This window comes from Periplaneta americana, chromosome 12, assembly GCF_040183065.1.
Source record: "Periplaneta americana isolate PAMFEO1 chromosome 12, P.americana_PAMFEO1_priV1, whole genome shotgun sequence".
NCBI lineage: Eukaryota > Metazoa > Arthropoda > Insecta > Blattodea > Blattidae > Periplaneta > Periplaneta americana.
In genome coordinates, this window is record NC_091128.1 from 139625379 (window position 1) to 139652148 (window position 26770).

The window sequence follows — 26770 nt, forward strand, 5'->3', positions numbered from 1 at the left end:
GCTGCATCAATCGGAGGTAACCGGAGGTCTCCGATTGAAAGCGCACAAACAACCGCTCCGGAGAAAACCCAATCATAAGCAGCACTACTAAAGACTGGATCAATCTTGGTCAGGATAGGGACTTATGGCGGGCTTATGTGAAGGCGACAATGAACCTCCAGGTTCTCTAAAAGTCATTTGTAAATAAATAAATAAACAAATAAACAAACAGACAAACAAATAAATAAATAGGCTACAATAAATAAGAAAATAAATGTAATAAGTAAGTACTATACGTGCAATAAACACAATAAATGAGTAAATAATAAATTATTAAATTAATTAATAATTGCAAAAAGTACAATAAATAAGTAAATAAATGTAATAGTTAAGTGCAATAAATAAATAAATAAATAAATGCAATAAGTAGAATAAATAAATCCAATAGGCCTAAATGAAATATATCAATTCAAGTTAGAAATTTACTAAATTCTTTAATGAACGTACCAGAACACTACAGGTTTATAAAATCTACTTGATCTCATAAGAAAGTACTAGGGATGATTACTCTGTACGAGCATTTTCACACTATAAAGTTGCCTCATGAGTGATGCCTTATTGGTGTCATTTATGATGTTCAAACCTGTCTTCGAACAGTTAACTAAACAGCCACAACGTCGATAGTTATTCAAATGTCAGTCATCCGAAACGTCAATTATCCAAACTTTTTTTTTACTACAGCTTCACAATACTATATTAATGACACATTATTATGTAAAATTTGCATATATAGGACAATAGTTACTGTCTTATTATAGATTGGACAGTTATATGTGGTCTCTTGTATTTTATTACATTTTATTTTATATCAGTGGAAGCTGAAATTTAATCTCGGTTGTTCCTAAACACTTTTGCTCGTGTCGGAGTTCGGCATCCCATTATATTTTCAAAGTTTCCAAGAAGAAAATTAAAGCTAGTAAAGCAAAGAGTACGGGGAGTATCAGTGTACTTGCCGGCTCATAGTTGAAGTTGTGGATTTGTAAGCAAAACAACTCAGTCTACAGAAACAGTACTATGTTACAAGAGTAGTTCGATTTGAACGGCTTTCAATGATTGTTAAGTGTATGTATGTATTTATTAACACTACAATTGGGTATACAACCGGTGGCAGTGATATATAATAGTTACAATAATACAATAAGTACAAAAATAATAAAAAATGAAATAAAATAGAATAAAATAAAATAAAATAAACGTAAATTTATTTCTAACTTTAAATAAATAGATGTAATAAACCTAGTACTGTAAATAAAAACTAGTCTACAATAACGCCTACAATAAGCAAAAGTAAATCTAATTTATAAGTACTTCTATTTCACCCAACTATTACCAATTTAAGTAATTATATATCACCTTAATTAATTACATACCAACTTAATTACGTATTATCTTAATTAATTACATATCACCTTAATTTATTTACATATCAACTAAATTACATATCATCTTAATTAATTAGCCTACATATCAACTTAATTAATTATATATCAATTTAATTAATTACATGACAAAACTTAAATAATTACACTGCACCTCCAATTACATTTTCAGTCTAATCTTCTCAACCTTTTCTTAAATGTATTGATTTTCAAGAGGACCACCCTGAAAGATGCCGCAGGTAAGCTGTTCCAGTCTACTATTATGCGGTTAACAAAGGAAAATTTTGCCACGTCCGTTCTTTGTTTTCTACATTTAAACTTCCTAATATGATCAGCCCTGCCTAAGTATAATGGTTTGCTAATCTAGCATGTCGGTCCATGCTTTGTGTCCCATTTGTGCCTTAATCAATGCGGTGAGTCTGGTTTTTCGTCTGGTTGCGTTGGGCCTTTTCTATTGAATCGATTTGGTTTTGTTTGTACGGATCCCAACCTACTGCTCCATATTCTATAACTGGGCGAACATGTATTATGACAATTATTTGCGACTTTCTGTAAACATTTAATTTAATTTAATTTAATTAATTTTATTACACCAGTTATTCTATCATAATTATAATACTGTAATACTGCATGTGTAATCCATTAACCCTCATCTTCATTCCAGTGTTGCAGGACTAAAAATCCGGCATATGTAGTTATAACCTTATCGGTTGATAATGGCTGTGTAGGTTTATTTCCGAATTATTTGTCGAAAATAGTTTTGTCTGCACGTATTGATTAATTCATCTTAAGAGGTTAGGTACAGCTTACAGCAGTAAAATTTTTGTAAATATTCAACATTTTTTCCTCCATCACTGTATCTTGTACAATAATGAAAATTAGTATGTTTAAAACACTGTCCTTTTGCTATATGAAAAAAAATATATATATATATGTTTACGGTTTAAAAAAAATTTTTATATACATTTTTTAAATTCAAAATGGTGGCAGTTTACTGTGCAGTGATGAAGCGTTTCCCTCGTAACTCAAACTTGTTAACTTTTTTATGTTCTCTCTCTTTTATTTTATTGCTGAAACTCATGTTTACAATATCATGCACTTTCAACTACATTCCTCAATAAATAATATTTTTGTTATTTCGTGTTAGAAGAAAATATTGATATTTGACCATTTTGTAAATTAATTTATTTTTTATCAGGCAATCTATCAAAGGTAGAGAAGTGATCTTGCATCATATTGTAGATAAGACATGCATAAATACACACAAAAAAAGGTAATTACAGAATGTTGGATAGTTTTTGAGTTATGTGGGAAACGCTTTATCACTGCACAGTGAACTGAATTTTGAAAAAAATAAATAAATATTTTTTTTAAATCGTAAAAATATTTTCTTCATATAGCAGAAGGACTTTTTTTTTACACATACTAATTTTCATTATTGTACAAGAGACAGTAATGGAGGAAAAAAATGTTGAGTATTTACAAAATTTTACTGCTGTAAGCTGTACCCTAGATCATATATTATGTAACAGATAGGTCGGCTTTATAGGCTTTGGCGTTAACAACTTTTGTCAGGCTTACTACGCTGCCATCTAGTTGTTACATAAGGAGTCATGTCATAATTCCCATTTGAATTGTATTAGCGACTGTACTGCCATCTCGTGTTCGTTTACAACGGACGGGTGGCGATCCTGGCGGTTGTTCTCTTCAAAGTATGTATGTATTTATTTACACTGCAAGTGGGCATGCACCCGGTGGCAGTGGTATACACAATAAAATGATAAACAATACACAATAAAGAAATGATAATCAATATTTACAATACACAATACAATTATACAATACACAATAGGCCTACAATTTTATACACAATACAATAAGAATACACAATATAATTTAACACAATAATAATAATAAAACATAAATAAAATACCTAATTTTACATTACAACCTACATTATTATGTACAGGCCCTACATAAGTTTCAATAGTCTTTCACTTTATTCTCATCTCACTCACTGTAGTGGCACTATGACGCATTTCACTGACACCTTAGCACACATTTCACTGACACTATAGAACACATTTCATTGACGCTATAAATTATCACTGATCGGAACTATTCACTGCACTGTAAAACCATAACTTCACTGACTCACCTCGCTTCACTGATACAACAGTTCAAATAAGTCAAATAATTACACCCTTATGCATACTGTACTTATAAACAGAACTACATTTAAAGTAAACATTTCTAGTCTAAGACCCACTTACACGCTATTTTTTAAGAATTTACAATTCAAACCAAGGAAGTAACTCGTCAGGCTAAATAAATACATGTCACCTTAAAAAATTGAATGTTTAATGTCGCCTTAATTTTAATTTTTACTTTATATACAACTTTTTAAATTATTCTTGAATCTCCTTAAGGAAGGACAGCCCTCAAAGACCGCTAAACAGCCCTCAAAGACCGCTGACAGCCCTCTAAGACCGCTAAAGTGTTGCCGATTTTAACATAGAGATGAGTTATCTGTTCCTAATCCCTTAATATAGGCTGTAGGCCACCAGCGTAGCTCAGTCGGCCTTCAGATCCGGAGTTGTGCTCGAGCATATGTTCGATTCTCGCTTGGGCTAATTACTTGGTTAAGTTCCTTGCAAGGTTTTCTCCAACCGTAAAGCGAATGTAAGGTAATCTATGGGGAATTCTCGGCTTCATCTCGCCAAATACCATCGACGTTAATAGGAGATTAAAAGCACTATCTTGCCAATGCAACAATATATGAAATGAAAAATTATGTAAAACAAAAACGTAATACACCATCATTTTAACATAGTGAAATTAAAAAGGCTGATACTTGTCAGTGTTATATTATGTGTATTTTCTACAGACAGAAAAAAATGTCTTTAAAATAGTGCAATTTTTCTTATAAAAGAAAATGGTGTCTTCAAAATTTTTCTTTAGCAGAAAGTTGTGTTTCGAAGTCAAAGGAGTGGCTTTCAACCACCCAAATGCTGAGGACTAAGTTACTGTGATGATAAGCATGAGTTGAAACGAACGAAAGACACTGCGTTAACTCAGCCCAACTCTGAGACGTACTCAAAGTCAGAGGCGCAAGAATCGCACTGGTAGTGTAACGGCATATATTTCTCAGGCCTAGTAATTACTAGGGACCGGATTTTTATGTAATATCAAGGTGTGAAATATGTACATGTTTATGTAAGAAAAATAAGCTGAATATGTACCAAAATATGTAAAACCATGAAAATATTTAATATCAATATCTAGCAGGTATAGGATAGGTAAGACTCTCCAGTTGTGATTTCATAGAGCATCTGCCTTTTTTACCGCACACTTGACACATTACTATTTTTCCATCTGTAGTGAAAGCTTCGTCCATTGCAATCCATGATTTTATTTTTGTCGTTAGGGTTGAAGATTCAGGGGCCATTTTAGTTAGTTAAAAGCAGTAGATAAACTCACTTGCACTTTATATTATAAGTACTAAAACTTGAGAACTGAGTGAAATGAATGACAACAGTACTGCAAGCACTGTTTCTCTTTACTGTATTAGATGAAAATAAGAGGAGATGTGGGAGACATGCATTTTAGCTGCTCCCTGTAAGAAACAAAGTAGCCTACCTACTAAAACCTCAAACTAAAGGCATTTACAAACTGTTGTTTGAAAAGTGACATTCCTGTCTCATTCAGAACGGTAGGATTATTCCAACCTCAAGGTTCTAATTGCTCGGAAAATCCCATTTCCGTATAGGTCTACTAAATTTAAAGTAAAGAGGTCAAGCAATAACCTGAAAAGCTATTTATTTTAACCTTTCAACATCTTTCCAGTTTGCTCCTTTACTGCAGTTTTTTTTTCAAAAGTCTGCTACTTTATTGCGGCTCATGTCAGACTTGCACGGGTTTTCCCCGGAAGGATTAGGAAGAGGGTGGGTAAGGTTGCAAATTGCATGGGAACGGCTTGTTAAGACGTGTGCAGAACAATTATAGTTCGAGACAAATCATGTCCTCGTCCCACCCACCGCATGAAGGAAACGCTACTTTCTGAGTGATTTTTACAATACAAGGTAGTTGTATGAGAAAGGTTGTCTTTTGTTCACTCATATTTACAGTGGGTGATATGGGGTGAGTGCCTCTATTACTTCCTGGAACTAAGGACGTTATGTTTCGTCCCGAAATACGTATATCCTTTCTTGGGTAGGTAAAAAGGCTTTTTAAATCTGTGTATTTCAAATTGTAAACTTCCCAAGCAGTTTTTTTTTTTTTTTTTCCTTTTAGAGAAGTAAAAATGAATAAAACCATTAAATATGTAGATTTATGTAATACCAAGCCATAATATGTAATGTGGGGTAAATATGTAAAAATATGTAGTATCAAATTTTAGTATATTAATAGTAATTGAGGCGGTAGCCGGAAAAGAGGCCCATGGGTCTACAGGCCCTTTTTCGGGAGAATGTTTAATTCGATTCTCAGTGTTAAAATCTACTTGCTTACGTAGTTTCTTTTCAATATCTTGTACACAGAGGGGAGGATAGCTAATTGAATGAACCCATGCACTCTTGCATAGTTGTGGAATGCAGCAAACATCAACACAGTTAGTTTGAGGCAGGCACTGCAAGCAGTATAATTGTGTTGTGTGTAGCAGTTGTGATCTGAGTGCGATCTGAGTTGTTTCAAAATGGGATGAAACGAACATAAACGAAAAAACAGGAGAACAGGACATGAAAATGAACTTAAAACGGGAAGACAGAAAAATGAATAAACAATATGATATCACGTATTTAACTTCGAAAGGTGCTATTGTTGAAGGTAAGATTTTGAACCCATTACCTCCTGCTGCCAGAAGGAATGTTTCTCCAAGTTCACTGCTGATGAACGGAAAGATCTCTTCAAAATATTTTACAGTGGGCAAACAAAGTTACTGCAGGATGCTACAGTGTCAGGCTTGTTATAAAAAAAATCTACTAGTCATAAAAACTTAAAATCCAAAAGTAAGTCGTGAAAATACATGGACATATTATCTGTGTCGAAGTTGTGTTCAGCAAGAGGTGTGTCGTCAAATGATTTTGGGAATCTTCAAAATGTTTGCCAAAAGACTGAGAGTAATACATGGGATAATATTAAAAGGTGAAAGATTTGAGGGGAAAAAGGAGTTCGCATGAAAACAGATCATATAAAATGAACAACAATATAATGGGATTTACTGCAGTCATACCTACAATCGATTCCACACAGCAAGATCCATTATTGTCCATTAACCCATATCTAAATATCAAGATTCTCTTTGGGTTATCCTGTGATTATTACAAAGAAAAGATTGTGAAAAACTGAATGTGAAGTGCAAAACATATTGAAGAGAGAAAAGCTAGATTGGGAGAAAACATCAATGTACTTAGATGATTCCGAAAGTGAGTGTGAGTCCATCAAGGATGTGCACTGAAGTGTAAACTGCACTGAGTGTGAATCCATTCTAGATCAATATTAAATAGCTTCTAATCTGTATTCTGTACCCAATAGACATTCTTAATCTTAAGTATTCGGTATAATTTATGACGTAACTATGAGATATATGTAAGAAATATAATTTTACTAAAATGATTATGAAATCGTAAACCTCTGTAATGTGCGGTGTTCAATGCTGATATCAAATTTGCTAAAATATAATCATATTGAAAGTATTTTGATAAAATAAACTTGTTCTCTGGAAAAAAGGGCCTATAAAATGCTTCAATAAAATATATTCTTTTATTAACACTATTAAAGTCGGAATATATTATTTAACAAAAACTTGTAGACACATATTATTTTAACAGTATGAAAATTGTTATCTTGACTATTACACTCTTACTACGTCACACTACTTTTGACCAATAAAACGGTACGAAAGGACGTATTTCAACCAATCATGGCTGCTTATCGCACAATTTTATCGCGTCCCTAGCATTTGTTTAATTTTATCGCGTCCCTAGCATTTGTTTAATTTTATCGCGTCCCTAGCATTTGTTTCTTTGTTTGCCAACATTTGAAACTGCGCTGGTCTGGACGTCAAAAAATATATATATATAAAATTACAAACCACTCCAGTCGATGCACAACAGTTTCAAATATGACTCGCATTGGCATTCAAGAACAAGAATTAATAAAAATCACTGATCATACCTATGCATCTTCTGAAATCCGATTTACAAATAAATGAAGAGCACCATTCGGAAATCCTGAATAAGTTGAATACACCATGTAGGCCTAAATCAACGAGTTCCACTTCTATTACGCACACGTCCAATATAACATCAATTGAACCACCACCCACATTCAAATTTGAAAATTGTACATTCAATAATTATTCCTTTTAAAATTATTCATGTTTATTTTTTATGTCATCGTCGTTACTTAAAACTTTTCCAACAGTTGTGTATATTAGTTAGGTTATGTTATAGCTTCTGCTACATGATATTATGGATAGTCACGTATCAGAGATTGTTTAATATTAAGATTTATTGAAAATCATCTGTCAAGTGACGATTACTGGGATTCGGATAATTGAAGTGGAATGTTGCATTTTAATAAAAATTAAACTGAATCAACAAAGCCTTCTTGACTAGTAACATTGCCATCGTTTATAATAGATCGAGAACTTCTCGACGAGAAGGCATTGCTCACTACTGCCATCTAGCATGCATCTAGCGTAATATTTGTAATGTTGAGTTGGTACAATAATACATTTGAAGACAGTTGTATTTTCGTAAGTCAATTTATATTTTATTGTATTGGAGTACTTCGTTACTTCTAATCTTTATATACTTTCTTCTAATCGTGTAATAGTCAATTAAATCCCACTCGAGTTTTGATTTTCTCTAGATAAATCAAAACGTCTAGTGAGATTACTGTTGATAAAAGTGCATCCCAATCGCAATGATATACAAATAAATTTTTCAATCATTGTTTTCTCAAAACATTACATTTGCTTATGGGCCCTTTCTCCGGCTGCCGCCTCAATTACAAGATTTGCAAAGATTTGTTATTTATATACGGTTAGGTTGAAAGGAATATAATATGTAATTACATAAAAATCCGGTCCTTAGTGATTACTATATAAGTTATCGTGTTATTGTAATGCATTTTGTTTATTTTAGTTGTTTTTACTGCCAAAAAGTTTTATTATTCTGGACAACACTCATACAACTGGAATAGGTGCGATATAGGCTTTGCGTGCACCTCGTAACCGAGATCAACGGTGAGTCATGTTATGTGAATCATGTGCATATTAAATTACTGTTTGGTCTTTGCTGCAATATTCTAGATCAATATGACTGTGATGTGAATTATACTACCGCCTAGTATTTTCTACATAGTCTGCCTTTCAATTTGAATTTTGTGTTATGTAACTGCACATTGATCATAACTTATTGGGGAATTTAGTTTGGAGAAATTTCTAAAACGTGACTGATGATAATAATTTATTCGTAGTAACGAATCAGCTGGCCTAAATTTTGAAAGATTGAAGATGAGAGTTTATTAATGTATTCAATATTATAGGCCAGTTTCTGTCTGACGCTTTTCCAATTCACTGCGGACTAAAGCAAGGAGATGCACTATCATCTTTACTTTTTAACTTTGCTCTAAAATGTGCCATTAGAGAAAATCCAGAAAAACAGGAAGGGTTTAAAATTGAACAGGTTACATCAGTTGCTTGTTTATGCGGATGACGTGAAAATGTTAGGTGAAAATCCACAAACTATTGGAGAAAACACGGGAATTTTACTTCAAGCAAACAATGAGATAAGTTTGGAAGTAAAGCCAAAGTATATGATTATGTCTCGTGACCAAAATATAGTACGAAATGTAAATATGAAAATTGGAAATTTATCGTTTGAAGAAGTGGAAAAATTCAACTATCTAGGAGCAACAGTAACAAAATAATAAATGACACTCGGGAGGAAATTAAACACGAATAAATATGGGAAATGGCTCTTATTATTCGGTTGGGAAGTTTTTGTCATCTAATAACAATAATAATAATAATAATAATAATAATAATAATAATAATAATAATAATAATAATGCTTTATTTTTTCTGGCAGTGTTAAGGCCGTAAGGCCTTCTCTTCCACTTAACCAAAGGATAAAAAGGAAATACATAATAGTATAATGTTAATACAAAAGAAAGTTAAATTATAGGTATACCTAAGACAAAATCGAAAAAGGGAAAACATGCATAAGCCAGAGGATTATCGAACTTAAATACTTAAACTAGATGACAAATTAAATTACATGATTACTTTATAAATTAGTTACAATTTACATTGTTAATTTTAATATATATCATGAGACACTGTGCATTCTAAAATAAAATGTTTCACTTTGGACTTGAACGCGTTTAAGATCGGGCGGACCCTAACATCTATAGGTAATGACTTCCAAGAACGGATAGTGTCTATTATAATATACGAAGAATACGCGGAAGTTCTGTGGAGAAGGACTGACAATATAGTGTTAGCTAGTCTGCTTTCAAAAAACTGGAAGTTAGAATTTATGAAAGAGTTACATGAGAATGGAGGAATTTACACAATTCAGAACTGCAAGCATTATATTCTTTATCTAATATAATTAGAAACATTAAATCCAGACGTATTAGCTGGGCAGAACATGTAGCACGATAGGTGAATCAAGAAATGCCTAGGCCTATAGAGTGTTAGTTGGAAGACCTGAGGGAAAAGAGGCCAAGACGTAGATGGGAGGATAATATTAAAATGGATTTGAGGGAGGTGGAATATGATGCTAGAGACTGGATTAATCTTATGATGAAAGATGAGTGGAACGGAGAAAAATTCTCTCCGGCACCGGGATTTGAACCCGGATTTTCGGCTCCACGTGCTGACGCTCTATCCACTAAGTCACACCGGATTCCCATCCCGGTGTCGGATTGAATCCTCTCAGTTTAAGTTCCATCTATTGGGTTCCCTCTAGTGGCCTACCCTCATGCACTGCGTCATAGAGGTATGACAGTGTCACACTGTCCACACATGTGCTGAGGTGCACTCGTTATGAGTGACTAAGTGCGCGGGTTCCGACGGAATAAGCGCCGTCTTAAACCACTAAGGGTGCTCTTCATAGACATTTCGCTAGCCCTCGCTACGAGCGTGCTAAACTAGCCCCGGCTATCGACTGATTACTTGTACAGGATTCATATCATATCATATCCCTAACACTGGTATATGAATACGGAAAACGTTAGTTCGCTGATCATCCACCGGAAGCCCGCGCTAAGAATGTCTATGAATATGGCCCTAAGTGATTATTTTTCGCATATCATATATTATTACGAAGTACCGAAGTACATATGATTTGGTGGAACCCAAGAGGTGGAACTTTTACTGAGAGGATTCAATCCGACACCGGGATGGGAATCCGGTCATCATATGATGACGCAAAATTTCTGCACCGAAATATCGTATGTACTTTGGTACTTCGTAATAATATATGGATTAATCTTTCTGAGGATAGAGACCAATGTCGGGCTTATGTGAGGGCAGCAATGAACTTCCTGCTTCCCTAAAAGCAATTTGTAAGTAAGTAAACGAATCAGTTAGCCTGAAATTTGAAAAAAGATGATGACGATGGTTTATTCATGTATCATTATCATGTATCATGTATTATTAACTTTGGCTGTAGACTTTTATGTTAGGTATTTGTGATTATAGAAATTATTTATGGTTGAAAATTTTATTCGAAATCATTTTTGCCCTATATATTCCTTCATTCTTTTCAATTTGATTATAATCTAGTTAAATTAATTTGGGGTTCTTACACATTTAAATAATACAGGCTTTTCATACATCGCTCTCCAACGTTCTTTGGGTAACAAAACAACTTTAGTACTTCAAATATTTAGGAACATGAATCGAGGAATAGAAAATAATCTTCAATGGAAAAGAAAAATGTTAAAAATTATAATGCAGGAGTTAACTCTGTTATGTTTCTGCATTAAATTATTGTAGTTTATAAGCGTTCATTTTTTGCTAACGATTCAATGTCTTGTCTAGTCTGAATCAGCAGCTGCCTTTAAAATATGATTTTGTTTAATTCGTTATCATGTTGCCTAATATTTTAACCGAAATCGCTTTATCAGTACACAAAAAAAATGTTACAGCTATACTTACTTACTTACTTACTTACTTACTTACTTACTGGCTTTTAAGGAACCCGGAAGTTCATTGCCGCCCTCACATAAACCCGCCATTAATCCCTATCCTGAGCAAGATTAATCCATTCTCTATCATCATATCCCACCTCCCTCAAATCCATTTTAATATTATTTTCCCATCTACGTCTCGGCTTCCCCAAAGGTCTTTTTCCTTACGGCCTCCCAACTAACACTCTATATGCATTTCTGGATTCGCCCATACGAGTACGTGCTACATGCCCTGCCCATCTCAAACATCTGGATTTAATGTTCCTAAATATGTCAGGTGAAGAATACAATGCGTACAGTTCTGTGTTGTGTAACTTTCTCCATTTTCCTGTAACTTCATCCCTCTTAGCCCCAAAATATTTTCCTACGCACCTTATTCTCATGTTCCTCTTTCAAAGTGAGAGTCCAAGTTTCACAACCGTAAAGAACAACCGGTAATATAACTGTTTTATAAATTCTAACTTTTAGATTTTTTGACAACAGACTGGATGATAAAAGCTTCGCAACTGAATAATAACAGGCATTTCCCATATTTATTCTGTGTTTAATTTCATCCCGAGTATAATTTTATTTGTTACTGTTGCTCCAAGATATTTAAACTTCTCCACCTCTTCAAAAGATAAATTTACAATTTTTATATTTCCATTTCGTACAATATTCTCGTCACGAGACATAATCATATCTTAGTCTTTTCGGGGTTTACTTCCAAACCTATCTTTTTACTTTCTTCCAGTAATATTCCCGTGTTTTCCCTAATCGTTTGTGGATTTTCTCCTAACATATTCACGTCATCCGCATAGACAAGCAGCTGATGTAACCCGTTCAATTCTAAACCCTCTCTGTTATCCTGGACTTTCCTAATGGCATACTCTAGAGCAAAGTTAAAAAGTAAAGGTGATAGTGCATCGCCTTGCTTTACCCCAAAGTGAATTGGAAACGCATCTGACAGAAACTGACCTATACGAGCCTATACAATTTTAATAATGTTTATTTTGTGCAAATCTGTCTAGATTTATCAAGATTTTAATCTGCAATCTGCTCCTTTCCAATTGAACAGAGATGATGGAATTTGTTTACTCGCTCTAAAATGTTGTCATTTCATCACTACCTTTGATCCGACATGATACTTTTATGCAAGACTCGGAACATTGCTATTCGTCGAAATCTTTAAATTTAGTGTTTTTATAAAAATACCAGAATAAATAAAAACTTTTCTTCATTGTATGTTTTGCTTGTCCTCTCCGGTACCAGTTGTCTTTGAATGAAATGCAATACGTGTTTCAAGAAGGTCGTGGATTGGACCCTTTCCGTGAGTAATAAAACACAGAATACACGAGTTTGAAAGGTCAGTCAAGTACACTATTTTTAATGGCCCACCATTTATAATGCACCTCTCTCCTCTTTCGACTGCAGACGGAGGTACATAAAAATAAAATTCATACCCGTCTGGAGTAAGCCTCCATTGTTTACCCTCCCATTTAGATCAAATTTCTCCACTTACTAGAAAATGTTTCCTTTGTATGTAATGTTAGATGGTTTGTATTACAGAAGAAGAATCGTGACCTCCTGGAGCTTTCCTCAGCCCTCGCTCTACCAGGGTATTGCAGAAACTATGTGCACTCTATTTTTTTCTCTCGTAAGAAATGTTTGCATGACTAACTGATATTTTAAAGCCATGCAAATATATATGCAGGAACTTCTGTGACAGATAAAATATTTCGAGGAACATTTACACGTGATACTGAACATGAAAACCATTTTGGAAGACACGTAGCCTACAATATATCTGGGTAAATCCAAGTTATTTTCTTGAAGCTAAAGACAAACTCAGCCTTTTTTAAAGTCTGAGTTACGGTCTTGTTATCTAACCGCAGGTCCAAATAGATCATAGAAAATATGGTAGGTACAACTCTGTTAAGTAAAATCCATGTTATACTCGGCATTCTGTAACATATGCATAAATTATATTTCCAAAAAAATACTGTCTTGATTAACAGTTTTATTCGTACTTAGTGATGTACCTATTTAAATGAAAATTTTATTCAGAAAAATATCTCACACATATTCTTTATAAGAAAATGCCTACATTCATTTCTATTTGCCATTTTAATGCTGGAATTTATTAAGAAAGCGACATATTTTTATGCTCAACCATGCCGAAATGTAGTAGGCCTAGTTATACACTTGGTAGTAGCCCTTTAATGGACCTCATTAAAGTACACCTATTCATTATAATTCAGTTCTTCAGCCAATGAGAAATCACCATTATAAAACCATTATAAAACCGCAAGTATCGATTATTCTCGGATATGCAATCGAAAGACAATTAGCGAAAAGTCACGGAAATCCAATACTGTCGCAGAAGGTTATGTTCTGTTACTATAATAATTAGCGTTAATTGTAAATACTATTCAAATAAATTCAATTTGTCATCTCGTTTTTCAATTCTAAATCAATTTCCAGGTTATATCAAGACTAATCTTCATGTTATTCTCTAGATTATATCAAGGTCAATGACATTCGTGCCTCGGAAAAAATCAATACTTTCGCGTCTGCGCACATCTCACAATTCAGGTCAGTTCCCTCCTCACTTACATAACCATAACATGAACACTTATGAATAATTTCAAGTTAGAAATATGGTCGAGCATAAAAAGTCGTATGAAACTTTCCTATAATGGTAATTAAGACGCTCGTATGAAAATCATGAAACTCGCTTGCGCTCGTTTCATAAACAAACATACTCGCGTCTTAATTACTACCATTATAGGCTCGTTGCATAATGTACTCATGTGAATGACTACTATGAAAATATCTTACCTATTTAGCTGATCATATTAAGGAAGGACCTACAGTACATACAGGAATGTACAAATATGTGTCAAGATCAACATTTATTTTTTATTTTTAGCTTAATAACACTTCATAATATTGACTTCATTTGAGCGAAATTTCAAGGTCGTTAGGAATAAAATAATTGGTTCTGTGCCATTTTTTAAATAGCCGCTGCGCTCCAGTCCCTTTATTACTCTGTGCTCAAACTTTTCCGTTGAATATCCGGAGTTTGTTTATTTTACTTTTTTTCAACATTTAATATATAATATCTCAAATAATAATAGAGGTAATTGAATTAAATTATCGCGATATTGTTGTTGTTGTTGTTTAATCAACTGTCTGAAGACAGGTCTGAACCTCACAAGTGACATCAAGAAGACACCACTTATGAGGTAACTAGGCCTGGAGATAATGGCCAATTCCCTTTCTCCTCCATTGCATACATCGCCGACTAGCTACATATTACACTAGTCAGACTTCAGATGCATACAAACAAATTCTTACATTATGGGCTACATGAATAATTCTCTAAGAGGAAATGATCAAATTGCAAATTAAAGAATAAGTTAAAAATAGACGTGCAATTTTTCTTTCTGTTCATAAAAATGCAAAATAAAAATATAAAAACTAAAATTTCTAAAAATCATCAAACAAATTTGATTAGCAGTCTTTCATTTAAGACAAGATTTATGTTTCTGTGATACTCTTGAGAGCAGATATATAATTTTCTTCATAATATTGCAATTTTTTGCATTTTTTATATCTGTGACTATTATGTAGCATGTATGGACGAATTCAGAAATGCTTATGGAGCGTTAGTTGGGAGGCCGGAGGGAAAAAGACCTTTGGGGAGGCCGAGACATAGATGGGAGGATAATATTAAAATGGATTTGAGGAAGGTGGGATATGATGGTAGAGACTGGATTAATCTTACACCGGATAGGGACCGATGACGGTCTTATGTGAGGGCGGCAATGAATCTTCGGGTTCCTTAAAAGCCACATGTATGTAGTCTATACGTAATTCAGTAAGATTTGTATTGTATTATTAACATTCCATGATATTCATACATTGCTTATAGCTAGAATATGGAACAAGTCAAAAAACTTAATACTATTATAAAGCCTTAGGGCATTTTTAGCGCGGGCTTTCGGTGGATGATCAGCGTTTTTCGTATTCATAAACCAGTGTTAACATTAGGATATGATTTGAATTCTGTACAAGTAATCAGTAGATAGCCGGGGCTAGTTTAGCACGCTCGTAGCGCGTGCTGCGAAATGTCTATGAATAGCACTCTAAAATTTATAGTCACAGTCTAGATTAAATATATACATACGAGATTTACAATATAGTCTACTAGTAGGCCTACAACACAAAGTTTTAGTATCAATTTCATGAAGTGTTATTGAATGTCATGAATTCACCTACAGAATAGAAGGCGTGAGAAATTAGGTACTTCTTTAATTTTGCCCTAAATAATTTTATGTTTTCAGTTTCATTTTTTATATCGATAGGAAGGCTATTAAAAAATTTTACTGCCATATAACGCACTCCTTTTTGATAGCACGATAGACTTGCCGAGGGAGTCATTAAAATACACCTATTCATTAAAGTTCAGGTTTTCGATTATTCTCGGATATGCAATCGAAAGACAACGAGGGAAACGTCACGGAGGCTGGAAATCCAATACTGTCGCAGAAGGTTATGCTCTGTTACTATAATAATTAGCGTTAATTGTAAATAATATTCAAATAAATTCAATTTGTGATCTCATTTTTCAACTCTAAATCAATTTCCAGGTTATATCAAAATTAGTTCATGTTATTCTCTAGGTTATATCAAGGTCAATGACATTGTTGTTCCTCGGAAAAAATCAATACTTTCGCGTCTGCGCACATCTCACAATATTTACGAGCTATGCACATGGTCACTTCCGCTCTTGGGTCAGATACGAATAAAATGAATACTTCTGAATAATTTCAAGTTAGAAATATGGTCGCTTGCGCTCGTTTCATAAACAAACATACTCGCGTCTTAATTACTATCATTATAGACTCGTTGCGTAATGTACTATTAAGGTATTGATATTTACTATCTTTTGCATAGATCTAATAGCAAAACAAGCTGAATATAGTTTGGGGGAAATTTCTTTAATATGATTATTCCAATTTAACATATTATCGATTTTTAACCCAAGAAATTTGGTTGTTGTTGTTTCTAATAGGGATCTATTGTTAATTATTGCTCTAGAAATTTGCGACGTTGAATTTGGACAGGATTTAAATTGAATTATGTTAGTTTTGGCACAATTTAATACCAATTTATTGACTGAGAAGCAGTCACATATTTTGAAGAGAATAACCAATGTTATTTTTTACAGAATAAATAATATCTTCGGATTGTGGACTTACTTTTTAAATGTCAGAGGGAGGAGAAACTTTCAAGACCTTCTTTTCCAAGTATCAGTGTTGAAAGCGTGACGCGGCGCCGGCGGGTGGAGAAATGTGAAGTATTATCTAACCGCTCGCCATTAACTCGAGGCGGAATATCAAATTCATTGACAAGCCACTCACTGCACTTTAATTACACACCTCCGTATGCAGCGACTTTCCTTGAACCGTGTTGCGGTAGAGCTTGTTTCCCAGAACGAGGGAACGGGCTCTGTAATGCATGTTGAGGTCGCACACACAGTACGTGCATTTATCAACGTTCACTAGACACGTACTCAATCAATACTAAATGCAGTATTTATTATGCGCTCATTGGCCTCTTTGTGATTTATTCTTCTTCTATTCCTCACTGTCGTCGTGCCATCACCACCACCGTCAACAAAGACAATAACAAAATTTATCCATGTTGAATCTTTCGTACACTACTTTTAACACTTGAATATAAATAATCAAAAGTAATGGCATTTTTAGGACAAGACCCAGTCAGAAGTAAGATAATACACAATAACCAATGCCTCGAACAAGTACAAAATTTCAATTATCTGGGTTGTGAAATATCTTGTCAAAATGAAAAAAGATGTGAACAAGAAAATTACCAAATTTACACAAATTCTAGGAATAATAAACAATACATTAAAAGCTAAATTAGTACACAGATCTAGAAGAATAAAAATATATAATACACTGGCATTACCCTCCCTTTTATACGGAAGCGAGATTTGGACATTAAAGAAAAAAGACATGAACAGAATCAAAGCAACGGAAATGAAATTTTTCAGGAGGACAGCAGGATATACTCTTTTAGACCGAAAAAGGAATGAAGAAATCTTAGAACAATTAGAAGTAGAGTCAGTAGAAGAAAAAATCAGCAGATACAAATTCAATTGGCTAGATCATGTAAGAAGAATGGAAAATTCAAGAATCCCAAAAATTATGATACAGTATAAACCTAGAGGACATCGTCGACCAGGAAGACCTTTAAGAAGACTGCTAGATGGGGCCGAAACAGATCTACATAGGCCTAATTCGTGAAGGATGATGATGATGATGATGATGATGATGATGATGAATGTAAATAATTGATTAAATGGTGATCTCACTCGTGTTAATTATGTAAGCATGTGCGGCTTACTGCTGTTTCGGTGCTATTTGACACCATCCTCAGAGCCTTCTGTGTCTCGGCGTTATCTCAACTTCGCTGCCTGCTGTGTGGGTGCGTTCGTGTGATGAAGAATGAGTCATTATTATTATTATTATTATTATTATTATTATTATTATTATTATTATTAGTATTTCAGAACACACACACTATTTGACTCAACTCTTCATCGCACGAACGCACCCACACAACAGGCAGCGAAGTTGAGATGACGCCGAGACACACAAGGCTCTGAGGATGGTGTCAAGTAGCACCGAAACAGCTGTAAGCCGCACATGCTTACATAATTAACACGAGTAAGATCGCCATTTAATCAATTATTTATAATATTTATATTGTCAATTAGGGGTATTATGAGCCGTTCAGAGCAGAAGTGGTGCAAGTCAATTTTGACTCTGAACGGCTCAAATAAATAATATACAAAATACAATTCCTACTTTCTCTTTGTTTTTTTTTCTCTCTCAATCTCTCTGTGTCCTTCGTATATACATTTACAGGCAAAATATATATTCATGTCATTTAAATTTGTATAATAACGACCGAATCATTAGCCTAGTTCATGTGCGTCCAAAAGGATCATCTGCGCCGAATCACTTGCAAGACGCTACTTGCATAAGCTCATGACCTTGGGTGGGAGGGTTGAAGATGTAGGTAGCGACAGGTGAGTTAACTAGAACAGTGGTGGTTTATTGTACGCTAGACATCATCGGGGAAGTTTGTGTACTTTAACTTGATTCAAAATCACAATTTGTTAATTACTACAAATAAAAATTCAAATAAATACATAAATAAACTATAGGCGTTGGAATAGTGTGATAACTACTCGTAGTATAAACCACTAAATAGATTCAAAACACTTTGGAAATAAACTATTATGAACTACAAGGCCCATGTAAATGGAAATTAAATACATAATCATCATTAGTCTGATGTAGAAATAAACCAATATTTATGTCTAAGTATAATAATGAATGAAATGTATTCTACTGAAATTAGCCTTCTACAATTTCACATATTTGTTTCAGCAATATTGCATTGAAATCCGGAGTTACATCACACACTGGTCCTACATCTTGACTTCGCGCTGTTTCCAATTTTGTTTATAATATTACGTATTACCACATCCATGACGTGCTGAAAATTCAGAGTTTTTTCATAATTGGCTTCTTGATGAAAAATGCAATGTACTGTGTAGAAATTTGATATATCTCTTTCGTTAAGAAATACTGTACTTTTAGTCTGCCAATTAAACACTTTTTCTCGGCAATAATGGAAAAGGCTCCATCAGTTGCTATGGACACTAGCTTTGACTACTGTAAATAATTATGTTTATGTACGCACGAGCAAAGGTCATTGAATACTGTATCTCTTCTCCAGTGGTGTTACTTTTTAAAGGAATCCGGTCTAATAAATATTCTTCAACACCTCGTATAAATGCAGATAACTGAGCCGTACCTATCAAATCATTGCTTTCATTACAAGCAAGAGAAAAATATAAAACGTTATGAATTGTAGCATCAATCTGCCTAGATATGTCAGATATTTTAATTCTTCGTGCAACAGTTTGTCGAGAAAGGTGTAAATTGTGAAAGTGTTGCAATTTTTTGGGGCACAAAATTTCTGCGACTCTAACCATGCATGTTTTTACAAACTCGCCTTCCTGAAATGATTTGAGAGATTTGGCTATCTCCCATGACACAGTTTAACTGACAAATCTTTTTCTGTCATGTCAGATGCAGGAACGTCAATTCTTTTGCCTGATCTACTCCTGGAATAATGAAGGAATATGCATAATAATAATAATAATAATAATAATAATAATAATAATAATGGTAATATAATATTCAATAACGCTAATATAATAATATTTGTAATAATCAATAATACATTTCATCTCAGCATATTGAGAATTCCATGCAACAAATGGCGTTTCACATTCCCTCGAAACATGTCGGAAATTATCTTGGAACATATAAGACATTTTATATTATCACCATCTTCAAAGCAAAGAAACTCTATAATGAAGAAATAATATAATTTCAGTTTTGTCAAGGCGGAAACAAAACTGAAATTGTATTATTTCTTCATTATAATGCGACTTATTTGACAGCTTTATTAAAATGAATTCAAAATTCAAAGAAACTCTAGTTCCCACTCTACATTAAATTTGGAGGTCGAAGGCTTGGACAGAGACTTTCGTAAACCACCTTATACATCCGGTACGCCCGCCACTGCCTTGTTTACTGTATCAAGCACACGCTATGGCAGTCAGGGTGCCTTGCGGGGGAGGAGGGCGAATGGAGGGGGTTACATTGCAGGTTGCATAGTGATTACACTGTGAGTCGCGAATCACCTTTTGGACATCTCTGGCCTAGTTCATATGAGCCGTTCAGAGCAAAAGTGGTGTAAGGCAAAATTGACTTACACCACTTCTGCTCTGAACGGCTCATATGATACAGTAAAAAAAAAGCCGAGCTAATTTGATACATACTTTAAAATGTACTAAACGCTCAGTTTTAAAATGTTCAAAACTGCAATATTATAGAAAGTACATTTCGTGCTCTTTAAGGAGCAATATTGAACAAAGTTTTAAAAATTAATTGTCAGACTCATAAATGTAGCCTATTAAAAGAAAAGGCAGTTTTTTTCCTTGAAAAAAAATTTGATGTGAAACTCGGTTTATTTTGCTATTGCTCTTGAATGAATAAATATTGAATAATTTTCTAATTTTCCTTTTAGTCAGAATAGTGTCAGCTTCAACTTGCTCTAAAGAAAAGCTGTGAATGTTGAGCAGCCTAACAGTAATTGAGAAGGGTTATTCTGATACACTTTTAAGGCTGTTATTATATTATGTTTACAATGAAAGAAATTGACCACGTTGATCGGTTTTCTAACTTAAAGTAATTTATTACCTCTTGAAGGGTATTTCATAATTTCTCAGCTCTTGAGGGATGTTCGAATTGACATGTTGGCATGATATCTACAATACAGTATAAGTTTAAAAAAAATCACATATATAGACTTATTTTTACTTATTTTCCTAACAATTTTAGCTTAATAGTAATTCTCTTTTACTGCTAAAATTTAATACAATTTTGTAAAATATATTCATTATTATCCATTTAAAAACGTAGGCCTACCTATTGCAATGAACCTTCAGGTTCCTTAAAAGCTAATAAGTAAGTAAGTGTATCTCGCATGCATTCGATGCTTTATGTAATGCTGTTAGCTTCAAAATATAAATGTCTGTTATGTCACGTCACCTTCAATTGCTCTTAGCGTGTCGATGCACGCCTCATTTTTGGCGCTAACGTAAGGGTCGGATCGCGGAAGGATTTTACGTTATGTTTTGTTGAAATGCGGAGTCTTATTGTATAAAATGAGGATTAGGTTATGCTTCCACGGAATTGCTGATAGCAACATTGTATTTCGTGAGATGAGGTCGAGGACTGGCTATAGATTAGCTGACATTCGTCTTACGGTTTGAAAAAAACCTAGGAAAAAATGCAAACAGGTAATCAGCCCAAGCGGGGATCGAACCCATGGGCTACGCTGGCGGCCCGAGGTCCTTCCGGTGATGCACGATAGAAAATAATGGGAATCTCCAATTTCTTTCGTACCCCCACATAAGAATACAATCACGCTGTGAGGTATAAGCAACGGTGATTATATTTGCAGTAGACTTCAGCCACAACATGGACCTTGAAATGTCTCCACCTACGTACTGTAGTCTTATCGAACGAAACCAGGCATGTTCGTGCTCGACGATCAGCTGTTTGCACCGAAACGGAAAGTGAAATTGTTGAAAACTACTGTAAATGCCGTGAAGTACTTGGAAGACATGCCTTACGAGACAGGAACATGCCATTCATAAAGTACTGTTATTGTTTATAAATACGTGAAGTCATCCTCGTACCGGTTACCGTGCTAGGAGGTTCGCGGTTCAATTCCCGCTGAGGACGATGGATTTTAAAGGGCGATAGATCCTTATAATTAATTAGAGCCGACTTTCAATTTTTTTTTTTTTGTATTGGGCTGCATTGTTGAAAGTGATATTTTATCAAACATAGTATACAGGATGTTAGGGGTTTGAGTGCACAAATTTTAACAGAAAGTTCTTTGTATGAAATAGAACCAATAATTCTAATGAAATATTTTTCTACATCATCATCATCATCATCATCATTATATTCCAGGCCTGTTTCGGTTCCAGCTATACAGGATCCAATAGACGTTTCTGTGGACGTCCAGGTCGTCGTCGTCCTTGAGCGTGGTATTTCAGCATTTCTTGGGGTGTCCGGCCAGCTTCCATACGAAAAATGTGTTCAAGCCATCTGTTTCTGTATTCTGTAATTTTTTCTTCTAATGGTTGCATGTTGAGTTCCTGCAGTATATCCTCGTTCCTCTTGTGGTCCAGAAGTGTGTATCCTGCAGTTCGTCGCAGATATTCCATTTCAGCTGCTCTTAATCTCCTGATATCTCTTTGTTTCAGAACCCAAATTTCGCTTCCATAGAGGAGAGTTGGTAGTGCAAGTGTTTTATATAGCTTTATTCTGGAATGTTTCTGTACTAAACTTGGTTTTAGGGTATGGTTTAGCAGTCCTAATATTTGTAAAAATTTGTTAATTTTTCTGCTTACATCATTCTCTCCTTCGTATGATATATTACATCCTAAGTGTGAAAAGGAATTTATCTGTTCTAAAATCACATTTTCAACAACAATTTTGCTTCGGATTGGGTTTGAACCTTCAAATACCATTATTTTGTTTTTTTTTTTCTGGTGAAATCTTCATGCCATGTTCTTCTATGATTTTATTTAGTTTAAATATACCCATTTTTAAATTGTCTTCGGAGTTTGCAACTAATACTTGGTCGTTCGCGAAAGATATTTTTTTTCATCGCATAGTTTAACCAATAAAAAAATAAATTGCGTGGAAAGTTTCGTTGCCCATGTTTCCTTATCTCTTAAAATTTTAAGGTTTACTAGGAATGTCAGGATAGATATTAAAAAGATGAATAATTTATATCTTTGTATTTTTTGCATGAAGTGAACCGTCTATTCACAAATTAGTCCCACTTACAATACTAATGACTTAGTTACACGGACCGTGCAGATAATAAAATTTGAGCATTAATTTGTGACAATGGTTATTAGAGGAGAAAAATTCGTTCTGACGCCGGGGATCGAACCTGGGTCCTTGGTTTTACGTACCAAGTGCTCTAACCACTGAGCCACTCCGAAGTTCAATGCACAGCACCGAATCAAATTCCTATACTCTAGTGTTTTTCCCTTTGTAACCATTGTTACCTTAACAGATATATTCTGTAGGACCAAAAATTAATCTTTACTTAAATTAATTTGTGAATAAACGGTTCACTTTATGAGAAAAAGACAGACATAAATTGTTCATATTTTTAATATCTTTCGCGACATTCATAGTAAACCTTAAAATTTTAAATATTCCATATGAAATCGATCAGTAAAAAACCTCGCATTTTTATACTCTAATTTTTTCCCTATTTATACAAGCTGCTGAGGAGAGTGCATTTTCAAAACTAGGCTATCGAAAGTCAAACGGTTTTCGTATGGTTGAGATACAAATTTAGCGTATTTTATAAAAACATGCCTCTTTCAGCGCTCAGAACTCTGGAACCATTTACTGCAGAACATTGAACGGGAGCTCATTTTGAAGCTGACATTTGGTAGGTTATGTTAAGGAGTAATCCTTATTTTTATTTTATACAGAGAGACAGATAATCTGATTTTACTTACTTTTAGGCTTTTTGCCAATTTGTAAAAATGTAAAAAAATATTTAGAAAAAAACCTTGCATTATTAAGAGGAATTCGGCATTGTTTGCTTAGTGGTATGGCAATAAGTTTCGAGGGTATTAAATAGATTATTTTTCATACGCCTGACCTTGAACGTTGCACTACCGCACGCACTGGCCGAGAGCTGAAGATAAGCGAGCGTTGGGCGTCATTTTACTCCTGTGTTTATGAAAACCTATGATAAAGCTAGCCCAGCTATGCGCTACTAGACGAAACATCACGTGTTTGTCTCCTGGACTTGCTTGTCTCGGCTAGCTCCCATCTCACAGTCAGCTGGTTAGTTCACGCGCGTACTATTTATTTTATTTATTTGATATTTTCAATACTTTCTTATCAACATACCATCAGTAAAAATATGTGTTTATTTGTACTTTCAATGCGGAATCTAACTATATATTTTTAAACTATTTTTTCGTGGTCAAAGGCGTCTTAATGAGGAAAAATCTAAATTTCTCCATTTCCATAAAAAGTAAGAATATCTGTTTATATGTCAATATAAACTTTAATTTCTCAGCATCAAAATAAACCATGATTTTGATCATTGGGTGAAAGGGTTTCGGAGCTACAGCAGTTTAAAGTTGCTAATTTTATGAAAATACGATAAATTTAAATATTTTTAATTTAAACACTATGAAGTTCTGATGCCTCAAACTTTGTACAAAGCATTGTATTACAGTTCTCTACGTAAAAAAAAAGTTTCATTTTATTTAGAAATTGTAAGGTCAATTTTCTCTATATTTCGGTCGATTTGAGATGGAATAGCTCATATGAATATATCGACAACAAAACGTACCACACAATTTATTTTTTATTGGTTGAAATATGCGTTGTAGAAAAATACTTCAGTATAAGTATTGGTACTATTTCATACAAAGAACTTCCTGTTAAAAAAATTGTGCACTCACACTTTGTATAGTAATTATTTTATTTACCGTAGTTCAGTTTTGTATGAAGTGCTTCAATATTTAACATTGGAATTCTATACTTTGAACTAGTATATTGAGTGACGGGGCCAATGTGGAGGAAATAGCGGGCTCTTCAAACGTTGTGGAAATTTTGTGGAAGCAGCCATTTGCTGAACATAAATAAGACAAGAGGTGTGTGATATAATAAAGCAGGGATGACCCACTCTGCAACTTTCTAATACGAAGCGTAAAAACCAACAATTACGTTCACAATTTCCAGAAATATTGGCACAAATGTCACTTTAAGGCTCCATGATTGAAGTTTTTGACAAGAAGAACGCCGGAGAATTGATCTGATATATAAATAAAACGGTATGTGTCCTAACATTTAGGACAATTTTTATTCACCCAAAAAGCATAATAATACTTACAAATGGCTTTTAAAGAACCCGGAGGTTCATTGCCGCCCTCACATAAGCCCGCCATCGGTCCCTATCCCTATCCAGTTCTTTCCATCATATACCACCTCTCTCAAATCCATTTTAATATTGTCTTTCCGTCTACATCTCGGCCTACCCAAAGGTTTTTTCCCCTCAGGTCTTCCAACTAACACTCTATATGCATTTCTGGATTCACATTACATGCTACACGCCCTACTCACCTCAAACGTCTGGATGTAATGTTCAGAATTATGTTAGATGAAGAGTACAATGCGTACAGTTCTAGGTTGTGTAACTTTCTCCATTCTCCTGTAACTTCATCCCTCTTAACCCCAAATACTTTCCTAAAGCACCTTATTCTCTAAGTCCCTTAACTTTTGTTCGTCTCTCAAAGTAAGAGTCTAAGTTTATAACCATACAAAACAACCGGTAATATATCTGTTTTATAAATTCTAACTTTCAGTTTTTTTGACAGCAGACTAGATGACAAAAACTTCTCAACCGAATAATAACAGGCATTTCCCATATTGGTTCTGTGTTTAATTTCCTCCCAAGTGTCATTTATATTTGTCCCCTCAACTAACTAATTATTTTAAAATAATATGCAATCATCAGCTTTATGTGAAGCAAAAATCTCGGAAATTGAAAACTCGTTCTGCTCCTTTTTCAAACTTTTCCTCGAGTTTGTAAAAAGCACTTCCAACCTTGTATCATAATTAGGGGACGGATGCTGATGAAAAGTCATCTTCTTGTTTTTCACATTAGGACGATGCCTAGTAATATAGAAATCCTTTATATGTTAATATCAACCTAAAAAAGTAATTTTATTATAATCTATTGAATTTTTTTTGCATTTTTTGACGTTTTTGAACTAATAGGTCATTTTTATGTTTTTTTTCGGCATTTTGTGGTCATTTTTGATACTTTGAAGAACTTTTAGATCATTTGGAATGCATTTTACTTCCTTCTTTACCGATAGGTCTGTTAAATCATTTTATAACCAAATAAGTCAGTCGTAATTACCTACTAAATAAGTGAATAACAATGAAGTTTGGGTTTTATAGTTTGGAACAGAATCTAAATTCCGTCCCTCATTCCTCTGAAAGCTTCACTTCACATAATGGAAGTAATATAAAATGCTTGACAGCAGCTTAGTTTAAGTGAGGACTTTGACCGCTAGCTACAGTTCTTTTGTCGGTACGAGGGTGTCTTCAGAATTTATGTTTGGAAGGGAGGAAACTTTCACCATGTCCTGGACAGGACATGTGTCCTCAACATGGTTCGGAAGGGATGTCTACTTTAGTAAACAGTATTTTTAACACAAAGATTGCAAGAATGCACGCTGCGCCCACAATTTGTTTTGTCATTTACACTCCCTCGTCTGGAAGATCTGGTAACAAAAGTGGAGCGCAGTAGGAGGAGAAGACAGAGAATGAAGGCATTGACATGGATCACCCTTGATTGAAACACATTGTAAACCCTAATTAGAATCTATAGTTTTCTCTTAAAACCTTCATTTTGTTGCA